The sequence below is a fragment of the Callospermophilus lateralis genome, chromosome 8, assembly GCF_048772815.1.
Source record: "Callospermophilus lateralis isolate mCalLat2 chromosome 8, mCalLat2.hap1, whole genome shotgun sequence".
NCBI classification, from domain to species: Eukaryota; Metazoa; Chordata; class Mammalia; order Rodentia; family Sciuridae; genus Callospermophilus; species Callospermophilus lateralis.
The window spans coordinates 34812712-34832674 of NC_135312.1; positions in this window are offsets into that span (position 1 = coordinate 34812712).

The following is a 19963-nucleotide window of genomic DNA, read 5'->3' on the forward strand; positions in this document are numbered from 1 at the left end:
ACCTGTTCTTTAACAGGAATTCCTACAGCTAATAGCATTTCCCCTTTCCCTCAGGTTTCCCAATTTCCAACACCTGTGTATGAGACGCAAAACTTTTGTAAACAGCTCCTTCCCTCCAAGGCTATTTATCAGATACGGAAATGAAGATTCATCTCTTACAGCTTCAATTACTTGAGAGTCCTGATTAGAAGAATAAGGATCTAATTTATTCAATTCCTTCAACTTACTTAGTTATGAAAAATAATATTAGAAATATGACACATTTTTCTTGACAGATGCATTTCTAAGGAAAAAATTATCACTGAACTTCAATTACATCAATGCGATCTCTAATTTTCCTTAAAGAAAAACAAGCCAATGGGAAAAAAAAAAACCAAGGAAATTACCATAAGACTGCTGTGAGATGTCCATAAATGCTGCTATATTAATTCAGGAGTGTTCAAACATGAAATGATTGAATTGTGAAGGCTGTAACCCAATCAGTCTATCCTCCTGTGAAACTGTACACAACTGGGGTATGGCTAGAGGAGGGGTCACTGGGTGTGTGACCTGCAAGAGTTCATCTTCTCTTTGATCCCTCTGCCCCTTCTCTCTCCCTGCTTTCTGGCCAACATGAGTTTAGCAGCATTCCTTCACCATGCCCTTCTGCCATGATGTTCTTCCCCACCTTGGGCCCAAATCAATGAACTTTGTCAACCATGGACTAAACCTCTAAAACCATGGGACAAAATCAACTTTCTTTCCTCTAAGTTGTTCTCCTCAGGTTTTTTGTCATAGTGATACAAAACTGACACACATATTTTACCATTTTCTTCTAAATCTGTAGCTACATTAATCACACTAGAAAACTCAACTAAATAGCCAGCAATATAACTCATACATTGTCTCTTGACTACCCACTCTGCTTTCCAAAGAGCATGGAAAAGACACCAGTGGGGTGAACAACCATGGAATTTTATAGAGAAAGTGATTCAATTTTGATGGGAACAAATGACCCATATGTGAACCTCAGACCAAGACTCTCAGAAAACAAAATTCTTTTATCAAATTATTATTCAATTATTTTTTTACTCATTTTTGATGTAACTCTCTGCATTTTCCAATATTTCCTGAGAACTAACTAACTCATTGTCTCCTTGCTCGTTCCCAGGCTTTGACTTTCAATCCCCTTTTAGGGAGAGGGTAGCAGAGTTCCCTACCCTTTTGGTACCAGGGATTTAACCCAGGGGTGCTCTACCACTGAGCCACATCCCAGCACTTTTTATTTATTTATTTTTTTATTTTGAGACAGGATCTTCCCAAATTGCTTAAGGTCTAGCTAATTTGCTGAGGCTGGCTTTGAACTTGTGATCCTCCTACCTCAGCTCTTGATTGCTGAGGTTATAGGTTTGTGCCACTGTGCCCAGAAAGGGTAGCAATTTTTGGTTCTGTCTCCTTTTGCCCTCTTTTCTGATGAAACAGTCTTTTTTCACTCCAAGCGTGTTACTGAAACTGGGTATATTATTTGGTATTTTGCTTGGTGGTTATATGTCTATTTTATGAAATAAGAGTTTGATTAGCTATATCATCATTCAAAGGGCAGCTAATCTCTCTCAGGATTTGACAGGAAAATAGAAACTACTTTAAATGTCAAAAGGAAGAAGGTCCTTAGTACAGTGTGAAAGCCACTTAAAAATTATTGGAAGAGCTGGAAGAGTAAAGATCAGGAGGATACCACTAACCTCCAGGTTCTCTGGTAGTTTTCAGTGAATCGAAAATTCCTCTGATGACTCAAATAATTCAGAAAACCATCTACTGTGGGAGGATGGCTATATTCAATGACATGACAGGTGATTCCAGGAGGACATCTGAAGGCTTTATCAAAATATCATCAGCTAAAGCCTATGTGTTGGCTAAATAAAAAGATAACAGCTTCTTGATTTCTAAGAGGCATGTATCTAAACAGGAATCATGCCAGAAGAGTTTCTAGGAATAATGGTGCACAGGATTAAGCATTAATTTTTCTCTGAAGAAATTAAATAATTTGTGTATTTCTTCCCTGTTTTAGCTAAGAAACATAAAATCTTATCTAATGTTACTCAAATGGCAACTAAACCTCAGTTAGTGGGAACATCATTAACTAGTTTCATTTTAAATAAAATACAGTCACTTCTTTTGAAATCTTTCCAAATACTATTGACGCAGGGAGTGCCTCCGCTTGAAGACATGCTTGGATCAACAGCAAGGATGGGAGGGAAGAGTTTTCTCTAGCTCTTTAATGACGTTAGCTTAAGTCACTGAGTACTCTTTAATTTGTTTTCTCTAATCCTTTCTGGTCCATCAGTCATTTTATGAATGCAAATATAAGCTGGGGTTAGTGGTTGATGTTAGATTCTGATTAATTCCCCCATTTATCTCTTTCTTGCAGATAAGAAAACTCCTAGAGGCTCCACCTCCCTCTTCTCCCTTCCTCTTTCTTTTTCACTACGTGATCCCACCTAAATGGTAAGCTATGCTTTGTGCTTGAGGGCACTGTGGACCTAAGAAAGTAACCTATAAACAGCCAGATGAGTATAATGAGTATAAAGTTAACTTTTCTGTTAGGTCATCGTAATTTTGTTCAGTGTGAGTAATTGTTCAGCATCGTCTCCTGAAGATGACATTTGTTTGGATTTTACTCCAGGAGGGAAGAGCAGAGGGGAAACTTCCCTACTATTCCTCTGACTTCCTCAGCCTTTCAACCACCAACTTCTTGCCATTCTTCTCTATTAGAAAAGTCACACAATAATCTGCTCAAGCATGTGATACTTACCAAAGGTGTTCAATCACTGTAGTAAATACAAGAGAGGAAACATGAGATTGGTTTGATACTTTATTTTTATTTTTTTTAGAGAAATTGCCAAATGGTCATAACCAGTACGAGGAAGTGAGATGATTAAGGATTCAATGATACAGAGACTGAAATAAGGAATGCTCAAATTGAATTTTTTATGCAAGGAAGTACATAGATCAAACAGCTTGAATAAATGGATACATTTATCAGATTCCAGTAGAAAACATATGGCATTCTTAAAAGAGGTAAGAGGTTAGGTAGGGCTTATATACTAATAATTAGGCAATCAGTAAAGCATAGGATAATAAAGCTTTGCTGAGAAATCAATAGCACAGTGCTGCTGCATCCTGTAGGGGAGATGGGTAGAGAGACAGAATATGAGTGAGAGGATTTTACTTTAGGAGAAGGCCACTGAGCATGAAATGTGGCCTCTTTGGTAGTGGTAGGAGACTAGAGTCTAAATTCCTCAAACTCATTCTCCTCCCACCCTCTGGTATCATGCCTGTGACTTATGGATTGAATTCATTCATAAACCAGAGTTTGAAGAAATATTGATTGATACAGTATATAAGCAAAATCTGCTAGGGCAGGGAAGAGGTTTCAGAAAAGCCGAGTGTAGATTCATGTGGAAAACAGAAAATATGTGACAAAAAGGAGGAGCAAATTGGTATGAGATTATGTTTTAATTATAAAGAAGTATAAAATTTATGTTGCCTTTGAAAAACTGGAGCTAGAGAAAAGGGATTTTAAGAGTTCAGTGGTGAAGCAGACTTGGAGAATGACAAATTCTAAAATGCAGTGAAGTGAGGAGGTGAATGAAGTAAAGAGTAAAGTCACTGGGATTGGTCTCAAAGGTAGAGTGAAATGTTGCAGTTTGCTACTGTGGATGGTTTTCTTCCAATGCAGAACTTTTCAGTGCTAAAACCAGGAGTGACCCAGACAAACTGCAATAGGAAACCAATCTTCTTCAAGAATAAGAAAGCATTGACAAGAATTCTATGCAATGGGAAAACATTAGCCAAGCTATAAAAATAGTAAAGCACAGGGGGTATATGTATGAAAAGTTATGTGCATTTTGGTTAGAGTTTTGGGTAGATTTAATAGGAAGAGCAATCAGTTAAAAAAAATATCACTAGATTGTAGAAGAACGAGAAGCTTGAACTTTCCACTATATAATCAGTGTTTTGGCTTTCTAGTACTGGTGTCAAATCTAACTGAGCATTTTTTTCAAATGGAAATGGAAATAATACACTGAAGTACGAACCCATGTATACCTTCCATATGGCAGCAATTTTTCTTCCTGCATTATTGCTTGTCTGTGATTGTGTCATTCTTGTCAACCATTCAAACTATCTGGAGTATTTAAATAAGATCTGTTAGTGTTATGTTTCTGTATTTCTATGGTTATAATTATCTGCGAATGTCAAATTTTAAGTAGAGCTTTTGTCCCCCATCAGCAGATGTAGTTGTGATCTGTAAAACTTTTATAGTTAAAATTAAATTTCTCCCCTAGTATTAAAGTTTAAAAAAAAACAGGTAGAAAATTGATATCACATAATGCCAGATGTTTACTTAAAATTGGAAAAACTAAAAAAAATTAAAAATAAAAACCTGTCATTTCAAGTAATGAAGCAAATTAAAAATGGAAATGATTGTTGTATAAAATAACAATTTTCTCTATTTTAAATATAATTTAAAATTATAAGCTGCTATTTTAAAGGATCCAAAGTACATCATTATGAGTTACTGTTTTAATATTTTACTGTACTGATATTGATATAGAGCAATATTTTTTTTTCATGAAATTATTCAGCTAAAATATTCAAAGAAACCCTTAGGTGTCTACAAAAGTTAAGTTTTGTGAAATTAGTTTGGAAACAAGAAGGAATTTGGAGAAGTCAATGTGGGTATTTTCAGGTTGTAATGGGACGTCTCTAAGACCTTCAGGTCCTCACAAATAGGCAAGAATAGATATGTTTAAGTGGCCACTCATGTTCAAGCATTTTGACCAAAGTCACAAAACAAGGAGCAACTGTGTGATCATTTCTTAACCTCATTTATCTTTGGAGAAACTCAAAGGAAGAGAGGTTCTTATGTCAGATTCAGTAACACATGATGGTCACCAAATGGAATTCCAACTTGTATTTCTGAAATAGATTATTTGGATTTAGAAGAGAAAGAGATAATCTAATTCTTTCAATTTAGATCTCCCAAAAAGTAATCTGGAGGAAAAAAGTGCTTTTTAATCCTATAATACCTGGTACATAGTGAACTTTCAGTGAATGTAGTTTTAGCTTTGAATGTACGTGCACATTTGCTATCTTCCATGTTTATCTTTAGGCTAATCCTCATTGCACCAGGATTTCCTGAGCAAATCCATCTTCATCATTGAAAAAATAAAACACAATACAACATTATCCAGTCCTAGATCTAAATCACACAGGGTCATTCTTATTTTTGGAAGTAAAATTTTTGTTTTTAGGAAGCAGATAAACTAAAGAGTTCATTAAAAATCTAATTGTAATTTTGAAAAAAAAATGACACTAAAGTGCCATTTCCCCAATTTATTATCTTATTATGTTAATATTATCTTCAAGGGTCAATAGATTCATTAGTCTTACAGAAGACTAGTGACTGTTTAATATGTATTTATTAGTATATTTTACCATGTTATATGCCCACTATACAATCATGAGGGCTGGAGCACTGAATAAGAACTGATAAGTAGGAGCTATATAGAAATATCCTCATCCTCACGGAATACCAATGGGACCATCACACCATGTAGATTCATGCTAACGTCATGAAACAACTTGTGAGTTTTTGAATTGTTAACAATGTACCGACTAAAGAAAAAGCAGGCCAAAACTTGGACTGGAAGACTGAGACTAGGATTTTTTTCATGAAATTAGTCAGCTAAAATATTCAAAGAATCCCTTCACCAGGAAGCTGCTGGTGAAATTGTCCGTAAAACAAGGAGAGCATGTTTTCCAAAGCCCTTCTGTAAATTGGCTAAGATGGCTATACAAAAAATACCCCAGAGGACACTGAGGACCTTTTGACAAATAGATCCCATTTTCTCTCTTCTATCTCATCTCTACAATGAAGGGATTTTCCAAGGTCAACATTTATTAAAACACAGAAGAAAAATGTGCTGTGGTATATTCTTCCTAGGATTTTGTCTATCTACTATGGTCATATTTTGGTTAAATTTTAATTTTTGTAACTAAAGAGACTCTAAAATATTTTATTTTGTAGTAATGAAATGTTTTTCTTTGCCCAAAAAAGACTTGCCTTTTTGCCAAGTTCTTCCGTTAAAAATTCTCACGTAGTTGTGAATTACCTATAGCAAAGTCAAATTAGAAATCAACTTGCTTTTATTTTTTTTGCATTGCAAAGTAAAAGCTTTCCCATCTCCCTCTTTTCTTCTCATTTCTTCAATGCCAACTGTCAAACTTTGCACCTAATATTACACAAGACATTTCTATATTAAAATGTGTGAGCCAGCGTTTGCTTAGAATTTTCTGATTATTTTATATATATATATATATATTTTATCTTTGGTGCCACAGCATATAGTAAATTGTCAAAGTTGTAGAACTGAACCTATGTGGTCATTTAACCTCAATCCATAAGCTCAACTAGTTATATGTTGTTTTAAACATTATATTTTAAAATGATCATTGTTTATTTCTTTCATCAGGAAATTTAAAGGATTTTACATGAACTCCTCTCAGAGAAAGGAATTTTTGTTGTTATTTTGATTTTAAAATAAAACCCCAAAGGTCTATATAAATGTACAGGAGAGAGAACCATGAAGAGTATAATAGTGGAAGAAAAGTGGTCAAACTTAGGTAAAAGAAAAAAGGCAATTGTCTTGAATCATTTGACCTAGTGATACGTGGATAAAGAATGGGGTTTATCCTTTCAGCTTTAGGATTATAACTAAGGGAAATGGGAAGAAATCCAACCAAACCAACCATGGGTTTAAGAAAACCCTAAATGATCACATATTGCAAGTATTATAGATTCTTAATGTATATTGAATAGGAGCTTCAACAATACACATGATTTGGTGGTGTCATCAAATTAAATAAGATTTCACAAAATTCATAATTTGAGGAAGGTGCAATCTTAATCCAGAAAGGCTAATACTTCCCAGATCCCTTTTGAAATTCTCTTTTTATTAGAATAGCCTTTAGAACTTTAAATACCATTTTTTTCTTCCATGAGAAGAATTATTACTTACTTACAATTTAAAAAAATTATTTCATGATTTTCAGTTTTTTCTTTGTTTTTGCATACTTCAGATTTTATTATTTTTTTTTTAAATTTTATTGCTTCTGTCCTCCTGTGTGATGTACATGGATTCAGAGTATTTAACAGTTCTTTGACAAAAAAAATTTCGATTATCAGCTAATTTCTATGCTGGTGCTGACTTTGGCAGAAAAAAATTGATGTGATGTACACCCAAACAAGAATGAGAAGTCTTGCAAGAACTATAACGGAATAAATAAATATGACTATTACATATGTGTGTTATGTAATAAGACAGCATCCTAAAAGCCAATCATGGAAGTTTTATTGAAGCAGTCCAGAGATCCCCACCCAGAAGACACTTAGCATAATTAAACAGAAACTCCCACCATATTTGTGGCATGTAAGTTCCTCTTCTTATCAGAGAGCTTTTTGCACAGAACCTTAGCTATCAGCAAAAATCTGCAGAAGGCATTGTGGTTTATAGCTTCTTCTTTGTTTATAAATGCCAGGTTTGCAGAAACAACTTGTGAAATGCCTGTCTGTCTAGTGGATGTAACCATCTCCTAGCCCCCACCCGCACTGGCTATAAAGTTCAAGGAATTTCTATACTCATTGTTCAGAGGAAGAATTCTTAGGTGAGAGCCACCTCTGAACCTTGCAGTCAATAAACCTGCTTCCTGGCAATTCCTCAGGTGTCCTACTTCATTATACTTCTATATCTTACTACTGATATCTATTTTCATGTTTAAATAAATCAGGAAAAATCACATTCTTAGTAATTCTAAAGTATAGGCAGGGGTAGAGAACACTGCTAAAAATTTTATCAAAATTTAAAAAATCTTTTTCAAGTCTTTGTGGTCACAGATAATTCTTAAAATACCACTGTGAAGTCTGTAACAGATAACATAAGACCACAACCTCTTAAAATGCAGGATGCTTTTTCATATCAACATTCTTTTGCAAAGTGGAGCTTAGTGGCCTTATGAGCTGGGAAACAAGAAAGCCTTGCTGCCTGGAGTAAGGATAAGAGTGATAGAGCCTGAGGGAAGGACCTCATAGCATGCAAAATCGGAGCCAGGAGATCCTTAGCAATGAGGGAAGAGGATAAAGACATGCAGGAAGAGAGGAGTTCTACTGGAATGGATGTGAGGAAGGACCCTGACATGAGACAACCTAAATTGGGAGAGAATGATTATTATTAGTGCTACAAGACTGATTAAGGGATTTTTATATCTGGTGTTATCTCTGGCATGTTATTAAGCCTTGATAAGCTTCCTTATCCTCATCTGTAGATGAGAAATAATTCTACTTCAGAGTGGTTAGCATTTAGATGAAATAATATACATGAAAGCATAGTTCATGCTTTTAAGGGCTATGCATGAATTAATAAATAATATAAATGATGATGAATGTTACTTAAAGTTTTATCTGATGTCTGAATGGTATCTAAAACTGATAAAGAGAAGAATTTAAGCTAAATACAGTGTTGAATATTTGAGCACAAGAGTCAGATTCTCTTAAGAAAAAGCTCAGCATTATTTTATTAACTACCTCTGATAATCTTAGGGTTACATGAGCAATTTGATTCTACAGAAACCTGGAATTTGTACGAAATTTCTGACTGGAGAGTTGAGAGAGGAAAAGCAAAGAATAAGAGGTTTGTTGACAAGAATTACAGCTGAATTTCAGACAGTCTCCACACCCCCACTGTTTTTCTGATTTTTCAGTCTTTCCATCCCTACTCCTACAGCTGTCTATTTAGAGGTTAAAAAAATGGTAGCTGACACTGGGAAACTGGTGACCTCAAGGACAGAAGGGAGTTGGTAATTGTTTAGCGTCTGGGGCCTTGTGAATTTTTCCCAACATATTCACCATGGCTTTCTACCAATAGTATCTACTATTTTAACTTTACTTTCTAATATACCCCCATCTGTATTGAAAGTTAAGAAAAGAGTTCCTTATTTGAGTATATGTATTAGTCCTATTTAACACTGGTTGAAAGAGTCAAAAACCAAAAAATCAGAAAATCCATGCTCCAGGAAGCTCTTTTCTAGTCAGGATATATAATCCTATGTATTCATTTGAATGACAAGTTTCATTTTTTTCATCTTCAACTAGAGACCTTTCCTACTGCATTTCTAATAAGAATTTGAAGAAACTCTCAAATCAGATTTATTTGTGGATGGCAAATTGCATATTTGTTTAGAAGAGCATGCTATTTGTGGTGCAAGCATAGCCGTTTTTATAAAAATGAGTGAGAATTAATCTTCTCTCCTGAATCCTCACTATGTGATGACTCAAAATAGCTTTACCTGATTAGAGAGATTATTTTCCCTAAGAAACAAACGGACCTGTCCTGTTAGCTGTGATGTGATTTTTCCCTCTCATTGAGTGGCATGACTAAGAGCAGGTGCTCTGCATCCAGAGGACATGGGTTTATTAGCTCTGGGATAAGAGTTGGTCGATTACTACTTCAGGATGGTTCATCTCTATTCTGATGGTCAGTGTCTGTGCTCTTATATTTTTTGAATGTCACCTCTGACCAGCTGTTGGCCCTTGGTTAAGTAACTGAGGGATAAATTGGTATCTATCTCACTGGGAGAGAATTTTAAAGGTTCCTGTCACAGAAGTGCTTAATAAGTGCTACCTATCATTATTTTTCTCTCCTCCTTTCTCTTTAGGTATTATTTTGTTTCTGACTCTGGCTTTCTCTGTTCTTGAAATTCTGCTGTTGAAGTATGTAAGTGCCCATGAAAAAGGTGAGAAAGGAGACAAATTATAGGTAGGAGTTCTAGCTAGTAGGTTACTTCAATGATCTGTTCATGAAGTAACAAGGAAGGAATTTATCAAAGGGAGTAGCCAAGAGAGTGGAGAGCAAGGGCTAATGATAAGAGAGAACATTTATTAAGCATTTGTAGTGTTCTGAGCACTGTATTAAATAGTATCCAAAATTCATTATGTTAGATTTTTTTTTCTAGATATACATATCAACAACATGAGGACACTAGCATGTGATGAGGCTAAAGAAACTGACAACTAATCAGTGACAGAGGACAGTGACAAATTTTAGTTTAGGTCTTTGGACATCCCGTACCTATGTATTTCACTACCATATATTGCTTCTTTCCAGGGAAAATCTAAATCAAGGCATGGGCCATGAATGAAGGAAGAAAACCCAGCCACTATGGCTTAAGTTATTAAAAAAAAAGATGTTAGCTGTTCTTTTTTTTTTTTTTTTTTTTTTTTTACTTACTGTCTCAAAATCAGAATGAAACCTTTCACTGGAATATGTCTCTCTTTTGATAGCTATGCACCAGAGGAATCTTATCAATTGCAAAACATTCCAATAGCAACAATGGAGGGCTCATTAGACTTATTTTTGTAAACAGACTTAACTGTCCCATACTATTTTAACTTTGTATATGATGGTAAATTGCAAAACTGCTCTTTAAAAATAACTCCTTTTCCGTAATTCTTTCATCCTTGCTGCATCCTGGTCAGCAATAACTGAGGAAATCAAATAATGCCTTCTTACTTATGATTTGAAGAACAAGCAATGACAGATCCCTTTTGTAAATGATTCCCTTCTTTGCACAAAGTCACTCCTTAACATAATTTGCAGCAACTCTTACTGTTTATTTCCGTGAATTCATACGTTAGTTAAATCATTCTTAGCAATGTAGACACAAGGAGTTGATGATAAAGTAGAATTCTAGTTGATCTCATTTTCCTTGATTGAAAATATTGGAACAAGAATCAGTTTGGGAAATAAATATGTCTAAATATATTCTATTTTATAGGCATCATATAACATACTATACTCAAAGCTTTAAGAAGAACATCATAAACATACTTGCACCTGAAGGCAAAGGCATTGAAAATATATAAATATACAGATTTTCATGTAACAGTTTTGTTAAGTAAGATTCACAAGTTTTGGATAAATTCAAACATTCATAAGATTCATAAAATGTCAAATTTTTGTAAGGGCATTTTCTTTCCAATTATCAGTGATTTTCAACATATGTTACTCTTTTCCCTATGGATTTGGTAATTTCTTCCCCATGCTATATATACATGACTTACCTTTAATAAGATTATCTAACATCCAGTCTTGTCTGAAATATAAATTTTATTCTATAAGTACATGCTAAAAGACAACTATATACATTCTTCTAGTTACTGCAGACAACCAAAGAGCAAATCAATATCCTTAGGCCTGTGGAGGTCACATTCCTGTGGAGAAGACAGGTGATTAAAAAAATAAAAAAAGCAAACTAACAAGAGGTCACGATTAAAGAGTTGTGACAAACTCTGCAGCAGGGCAGGGGAAGAGTTTTAAGGGTGCTATCACAGAGTGGAGAGATCTTTGGTTAAGAAAGTCTTCCCTTGGAGGGTAACACATATGCCCACAAAAGATAGCCTCATTTTCCAGGACTACTTCTTCTCCAAAGAAGATATTTAACAAAAGAAGCAAAAGAGAGTGAACCACCACTTAGCATTGGTACAATTATTACTGGGAAATTTCAGTTTGTCTTTAATGTCTACTTGTGTTCCTCTTTGCTAATAATACCGAAATCCATTTAAATTAAAGATATTTTTTTTCCCATGCCACTGTGCACTTGCCAAAATTACTTGTTGCAGTCCTCTGAGATCTTCTTGTCTCTCTAAACAATAATTCATTGGCAAGTATTCCTGTATTTTAATAAGAAAATAACAACTTGTATTTGAATTATTCCTGAAGAAGTGTTGCCATGACAGGAATCCATGTTTACTTATTTTGTTGGGGAGTTTAATGTGCTACAGTCCCACCTTGTATTCCTGTAATTTTCCCCTTAAAATCTAGGAAGTCCATTTATGGGTGACTATTACATAAAATAGATAAAATATATTATATCCTTAATGTAGGGTTGAAGCAAACATCTTGCTCCTGGGAGTGTGCTGAAGTCATAGTCTATATTCAAGTGTGTAGCTAGGAATAGCCATGTATATCTTATAATTCTGTATCTCATTGTATAGTGTAATGCTATCATTAGTATTTTTATTAACCTTCCTTGTGTTTCTGTTGAACTAGGAAAAATGGGTCCAGGGTACCGATGACACATAGTTCACACTTGAAGAAATTTGCAGGTACAGTGCTAGCAGTGCATAGGACTCTCTTGGCCAAGAGAATATACTCCTTAGGTTTTTGCTCAGGGAGACTTGATTAGCCTGTGCCCACTCATATGTGAAAGGATTTTGCAGAATTATCCCAAATGGAATACTCTAAGCTTAAGAATCTGGATTTCATTCGTGTTGACAACATGAACATTTGCTATACTCAGATGCCTCCTTGCAGAACAGCTCTGGTTTTAACTGAAGGCCTTGTCACTCACAACCACTCAATTGAAAGAGCTAACTCTGGGCTACCAATTGAGGAGCTGCTAGGATCATGCAGGGGCTGGCTGTTTTTGCTTGACTGTCCCCTATATTACCTTGAGAGTTATGTAAAATCCCCTTCCAAAATTTACCAGAATTTTGTATAAACTTTGTCTTCAAATTAATTTTCTCAAAAGCTTTATAACAATGTGAAGTTATTAATGAACAAAGTATTGGGAAGTATAAGTTATAATTCTCAGTCTGTTTCAATTTCAGAACATGAGTCAAGTAATCCCTATCAGATTCATTTCCTCTCTAGTGAAATGAAGAAATAAGACATGGTGATCTCCCATCCCCTATAAATCTACAATTCTGTAACAACTTGCAGCACTGGATAAATTTACTAAAGGAAATGATTCAATTTCCATGCATCTACACACCTTGATTTTATAACTTTCCTTGAGTAATATCCTTCCTTTTTCCATATTTCTTTTACTGTATTATTCTCATCTCTTAGAAATGGTAAGGTAAGAAGACTAGAGATAGGTATACCTTGTTTTGCATGATAGTGTCTTAAATTTACCTTGCTATATTTTAAATCCATTGAATCCAGATGTCTTTACCATAATTGCCCTTCAAAAGTTTACAACTGTCCCTAATCCTTTTTTTCTGTCTTGATAGATATAAAATTGACAGAAAAAAAATTATAAAGTCTTTTACATACAAATGCCAAATCAAACATTTGTGCAGTTCTCATTAGTAAAATAACCATGTAGGATCAGCTACACTTTTTCATGCTTACTCTGCCCACCCTTAGGAAACATGAACTTTTTAAAAAAATATTTTTTAGTTGTCAATGGACCTTTATTTTATTTATTTATATGTGGTGCTGAGAATCGAACCCAGTGCCTCACATGTGCTAGGCAAGTGCTCTACCACTGAGCCACAATCCCAGCCCACATGAACCTTTCACTAATAAGCAGTTAAAAATGAACTCCATTTAAATGGCAGCAATAAAGTAGTCAGGTTCATTTTTTTTCTGTTATTGTCAATTTATTGTGCTTGAGTGAATCATTAAGTAGCACAAAAAGATATTAGTTATTCATCAATAAACACATATGATGAACTAGGCATTTATAATGTCTTTTAAGAACAAATTAGTTGATACCATAGATACTTCTTTTTTTTTTTTCAGAAGGAGTAAGAGGTGTTGAACATATTTTATTAAAAAATCCTCAAGTTTCTTTCTTCAATTATTATGTACTTTGTACAATATGTACTTTGCTCAGAATGAGTCAAAAATGTTTACTATTTCAAAGCTTTTGCAATTATTTTAACTTAGGAAAAATGCAAAACAATGTATATCAGCATTCTGAGCCAGAGTTGAAATACATATATAAAATTCTGTTTTAAAATCATAACATATGTTATGGCTGCACTCCATTTTAAGTACCAAAATCCTTTTGGTTACCTGTTATTATATAATAAATTGTCCCCAAAATTTACCACTTAAAAAGATAAATCAATGGTGTTTGGAAGCCCCTCTAGAAGCCTCAGAGTGGGTAATTTAGGACTCAAGTGCAAATGAGAGTAGAAATACCCACCTTAGGTTTCTGCTAGCAAATATTTGTAAACTATTACAAAAGTACTATATAAAAAACAATTTAGTGAGTAGATTATAATCCTGAACAAATATCTTTCTTGTGAAGGGTTTCCCAGAGTTGACACTATTAACATTTTGGGTCACAAAATTCTCTGTTGCTGTTTTGTGCATTGCAGGATGTTCAGCAGTAGCTCAGACTTCTGCCTGCTAGAGTTCATAGTCCTTTCAGTTGGCACCTTAAAATGTCACCACATATGATCAAATGTCTTCTGAGGGGCAAACCCTGCCACCATCCCCACCCTACCCAATTAAAAACTACTATTTTTAGGCAAAGTGATGCTTTGATTTGTATGTTGTTGCAGCTTTCCCTTGAAAGTTACTAATTAACAGGGGATCTGTTGTAGTACAGAATTTCCCAAGTGACCAGCAGTCTGTGTACACAGGTTATGTTCATTAATATTTGTGCTTGGGTGCCCAATGGCTAGACAATATTCTGCAGACTCCCTTCATCCAGGTTTTCTAAAGTGTATAGTATTATTTATGGATATTTGGACTTTAGTGACTCCGCTGGACCTTCTACAAAGGCCATTAGATTTCTACTACGTCTCTCTTCAATGATCTTTAAGCTTTCAATAACATTTTCTTCAAACTCCTTGTATCTGCAGCAACTCCTTTACGTACATATGTGAGTGTATATGTATGTATGCATGCTACAGTTGGACTCTACTTTAAGTATCAAAATCCATTTAGTTACTTATTATTACATAATAAATTGTCACGAAATTTCATGGCTTGCACAATAATAATTCTACGATCTCACACAGTAATGGTAGTTGGAATCCAGCAGGGGCTTAGCTGCATGGTTCAGCATGGCGACTTTCCAGGGGCAACTGTCAAGATAGCAGACAGGTTGGCAGTCATCTGAAGCTTTTACGGAAGTGGATGATGGATTTTCAATAGGGATGGCTGTTACTAGGCATCTGTAGCCCCTTGCTGGCTGTTGGCAGGAGACCTGCTGGGATGCCAGGAGATTTTCATGACACAGCATGTGGCTTCCTCTAGTGATAATGATCTAAAGGGTCATGTGATAGAAGCTGCCAAGTCTTTTAAGACTTAACCTTGGAAGTCATGCTCTGCCATTTCTGCCATACTGTATTGGTTACAAACTCAAGAGTGTTTCTCTGGGTTTATTTTTCTTGTTTGGGTTTTGCTTGGTTATCACAATTTTTGTTTTTATACAGGTTTACTAATGTGATCATATGGATGGGATTTATGTTTAAAGAAATGTTTTGTTGAAGCTTCAAATGACTTTTACCTAAGAGACTTGGCTTCCTTTTATTAGAAAGTTAGGGTGAGTTTCATGTGGCTTTACTTGTCAGTTTTTGTTTTTGTTGCCTGTATATTTAGTTGTCATTCAAAAAAATAAGTAATGCATTTTTTTTTAAAAAAGAAAGAAGGGTGAGGACTGATCAATCCAATCTAGGCATAGACTGGGTTAGGTCAGGGCTGGATTGCAGGTTAATCAAGACTCTTGTAGTTTTCTTTCCTCTGAACAATAGTCATTACTTCCCCATCCCTGAAAGATAATAAAGGCACTACAGAAAAAAGCTAATTGTACCTTTAGGGCTCATGACATTTCCAAATTATTACACTAGCTCAGTATGACTGTTGAAATCGTTTTTTATTTTACTTTCCCTCAGTAGAGTACCCTTGTGCAGACCAAGCCGGCCTCGCTTGCCTCTAAAATTAGCAAATGTTCCACTGGATAGGGTTGCTTTTATTTTACCTGGCAACCCTATCATAGAAGAAAATGTCCAGTATCATAATTCTCCTTCAGGAAACACAAAATATCCTTCTGACATTTCCTTGCAGTTCATTGTTCTTTTCCTCTATAACTGTCTCATGCCTTGATGTGACATAATAAAAATTTATATAATATATGTACTTATATACTTATGTATAAAATTTATATAATACATAAAGTTTTACATAATATATGTGCATATATGTGTGTATTAATTACAGAGGGATCACAGTCCACCATGGAACCTGCTCTTATGTTGTTATTATGTTCTGTCCTGGTTGGAACTACAAGTCTCTTGAGAGAGGGGGTTATGACCTTTATAAGTCCATAGAAAGTTTTCTTGTTTGCTTATAAGGATAGCCTAACGAGTAGGTTTTCATCCTCATTAGGCCGGTTTCAGTGCTTGTGCTGGTATTATGTATGTGTTTCTTTTTTCACTCTTTTCCACTTTGGAGAAAAAAGTTTTAGATTTCTTTGTTATTTTTTATAGACTTTATCGAGAACTCTAAAGTCTATCATTGTAAGGATTTTCTCTGGGCCTTGCAGAAGTCCCCAGTGTGATGTGAAAATGATGTGCCCTGATCCTTATCTGCTCCTTATAATAACTATAATGTCAGCAACTATAAAATTATGTTGGTTGGTTGTAATGAAACCAACCTGACTGGGTATGTGGGTGGCAAGAATTGAACAGCTTTTGCAATCTGTGGATTCTGTAAGCTATGCAACATCACATTTATAAAGAAGATACTTTATTGTTATTAGGTTTGCATTTGATTTTAGGATATATTTTCAAAAAGTTTGATTATTTTCTTGCTAGATTTATTCTTCAAGACTAAATTTGCTTTCTACAGTTCAAATGCTGAAATAGGTCTTAGAAATTAGTGGCTTGTATTTGCCATAACTTCCAACAATTTTCAACACTTATGCTAATTAAAAGTCTACTGAGAGTTTTGGTTTGATAGTTGAGGTTAAGCATCTGTGCTTAATTACAGAAACCAGAAACCTAGAAATCCAAATGGGCCACTAAGACCACACCTTAACAATAGAGTATTGCTCATTAATGAATCATATGGAAACACGTGTGTATTCAGAGATGTGCAGCTGCCATTTCTTCTTTTGAGAGACTCACAGACTCAAAGAATGGAGCACATTTTAGGGATTACCTAAGAAGTGTTGTTTTTACTAGGAGCCACCTAGTTCTGCCACAGTGGGCTTAGTCAGATCCTTACTACTTGGGTCTTCTTTGTTCACCTTTGTCCTCTCCTTTACTTCTCCCAATGCCTATGATCTATTATGCTTCACTCTGCTAAACTACAGTCCAATCCTTTCCTGGACACCCGCAGTACCTGCTTTTCCTTTCCTCTCCTGGATCTTGTAGAAACTCATTTTAACATCATCAGTCTTCCTTCCCCTCTTGAGGTTAACTGAACTCCAGACTCCAATTCTCTTGTGCTGGTTTACAAGCTATAACATGCTTTAAAGCTTGGTCTTATCTTTGAACTACACTACTATTAGACTTCTCAGGTTTTTGACATCTTTTCTCTCTCTACTGAGGACCCTCTTCTATACACTGAGATCCAGGAGATTAGGGATTGCTGTGTGACAGTCTACCTGAGGTATGAACACCTCTAGCAGACATCTACCACAGTGCTAGGGTTATTGTTAATGGGAGACCCTCATATTTATTGACTTAACTAGTGAGTAAATCAATGAATAATTAATTTTAAAATATGTCCCATACATGCCTCTCATATTTATCTTCTTTCGTTGAGACTGCAGAATCTTATGATCTGCCTGCCCTTTCCATGGGAGTAGATGTTTCTAAAAGTTGAAAATGACTTTCAGATGATCGTTATTCTAAATCTTTCAGTCACTCTTCATAACTCATCTTACAAATTTCTCTGGCTTTATTCTTCACCTTCTTCTCTGGAGTTATCATATCCTTCACAGAAAAAGAATGCTTACATTAAATATTACTTTTTAAAAAATTTGGAATAAAGCTATTCCTAAAACTCTTATAACAGTATATTTTAATCACTCCATATTATCATAGCTCATACCAATTATAGTTACATATATATTCTTCTTTACTCTGTAATGTTATACATTTCTTATAGTTAGTAAAAACAGCTAATATTTACACAAGAGTGGCAGGCGTTATTGTGAGTGCTATGTATGTAACTTAGTCATCATAACGCTCCATAAAAAATGCATTATCATAATTTTTCCACTTTTTGGAGGAGAAAACTGAGGCTAAAAGACATTAAATAGTGCCATTTACTTAGTAAGTGGCAGAGCCAAGAGTCTAAGTGACAAAGTTTGAATTTAAGTCTACCCTCTCTCATACATCAGCCTCTCAAAGTATGATCTCTTATTTCTCCATGTACCTTCAACATCTAGTTCAGTGAATGAGATATAGTGAGTACTTAATACATTTTCTTTTTAGACTGCATTATTCACATAAATATCTTTATCTTTTCTTTTCTTTAAAAACTGAAGTTCACTTAGGCCTTTATAGAAAATCAGAACTGAAACTAAGATATTGGTTGTTCTTCTTCAAGCTTTTTCCATTTCCTCTAGAGAGTTATTGAATTACAAGGTATTAGTTTATTATCAATAATTGTATTTGACATGAAACTACTTGCAAACTTATGATGCATTACAGTTCCATGGGCATTTTCTATAAACTGTAATTGTAATTCAAATTGCATGCATCTCCCAGTTAAATTGAAAATTGGGGTTTGGAAATTTTGTGGCAGTCTGGTCATTAATTAAGTACCACAGAACAGTTTTTTTTTTTTTAACCCTTCTGAGTCTAGTATGTTGTTTGTGTGAGTTGGTTTAAAGTGTTCTTTAAATTTCTTCCAAATGAAATTCTCTCACCTTTTAAGTTCTGTATTATTATCAACCTATTACTGATTTCTTAATTAAATCATTCATTTAAGAAATATCTATTGAATGCTTACTAAATATAAGAGATTGTAGGATGGAAGACAGAAAAAAAAGCTAACATACTCCTGTGTATTATCAGGCTGCATGTATTTCTTAGATTATCTCTTGATAGTCATTAAAAAACTACGGCCCACTTTTCTCATCTGCACCCCACTGAGAAATATCTATGATTTCAGATTTCTTCTGAACTTTAGAAATTTATGACTTTAATTATTTTCCAAATATGTTTATTCCTACATTTCAGCTTGTTTTGTATGATGAGAACGGTGTTGCCAAGTTTCCTTTTACCAATTATTGCTAATATGTATCAATAAGTGTCTTAATAATATTACCATTTGGATGTCATTCGTATAAATGAATAGCTTTACACTTAAAAATAAACTTTAAATATTGTAGGAAGAATCCCAGTTCTCCAGTTTTAAAGAGTGTGCCCCCTCCTGGGCAGAGTGGCTTGACCCACTGTGCTAGTTCCTTGGGAGGCTGGATGAGGCAGGAGGATGATTTGAGTTTGGGCCAGACAGGGCAAAACCTGTTCTGTTACTGTAGATGTGGATATAAGGCAATCCCTGCCATGCTCCTGAGTGACAGCTGTATAATTTGCCATCTCTTGAAATCCTCTGACCTCATTTACACATGTGCCATTCTTAATTCAGGGACTAATACTAATATTAAGTAGCAATATTAACTGCTATTTATTGGATATATAACTATACGACAGATGGTATTCTAAGTCCTCTATAAATATTAATGCATTTAATTCTCACAAACCTGCAAGATAGGTTTATTATCATTGTAATTTTTTTGAAAATTATTAAGTAACTTGCCTGAGGTCATATAGCTTGTAGCAAGAAATGGAGAAGAAATTTGTATTCCCATCTGACTAACTTGAGTCTAATATTAATGTTTATTCTAACTACTGAGTACTATTTTAATTCTTAATTATATATTATACCTAATTCTCTCCTTATAAATCTGGTTTCTATTACTGACTAAAGCAAGCCCTACATTCACATTGGCTTGGTGAACCTACTTTCCACCTACTAAGATACGTATAATTTTATATATGGCATCTAAATGCATTTAAAATATAATACTAGAATGTATATGTCAAAATCATTATTTCATTTTATGTCTTAGCATGTATATCTAAGTATTCATCTATGGGAAATACTGG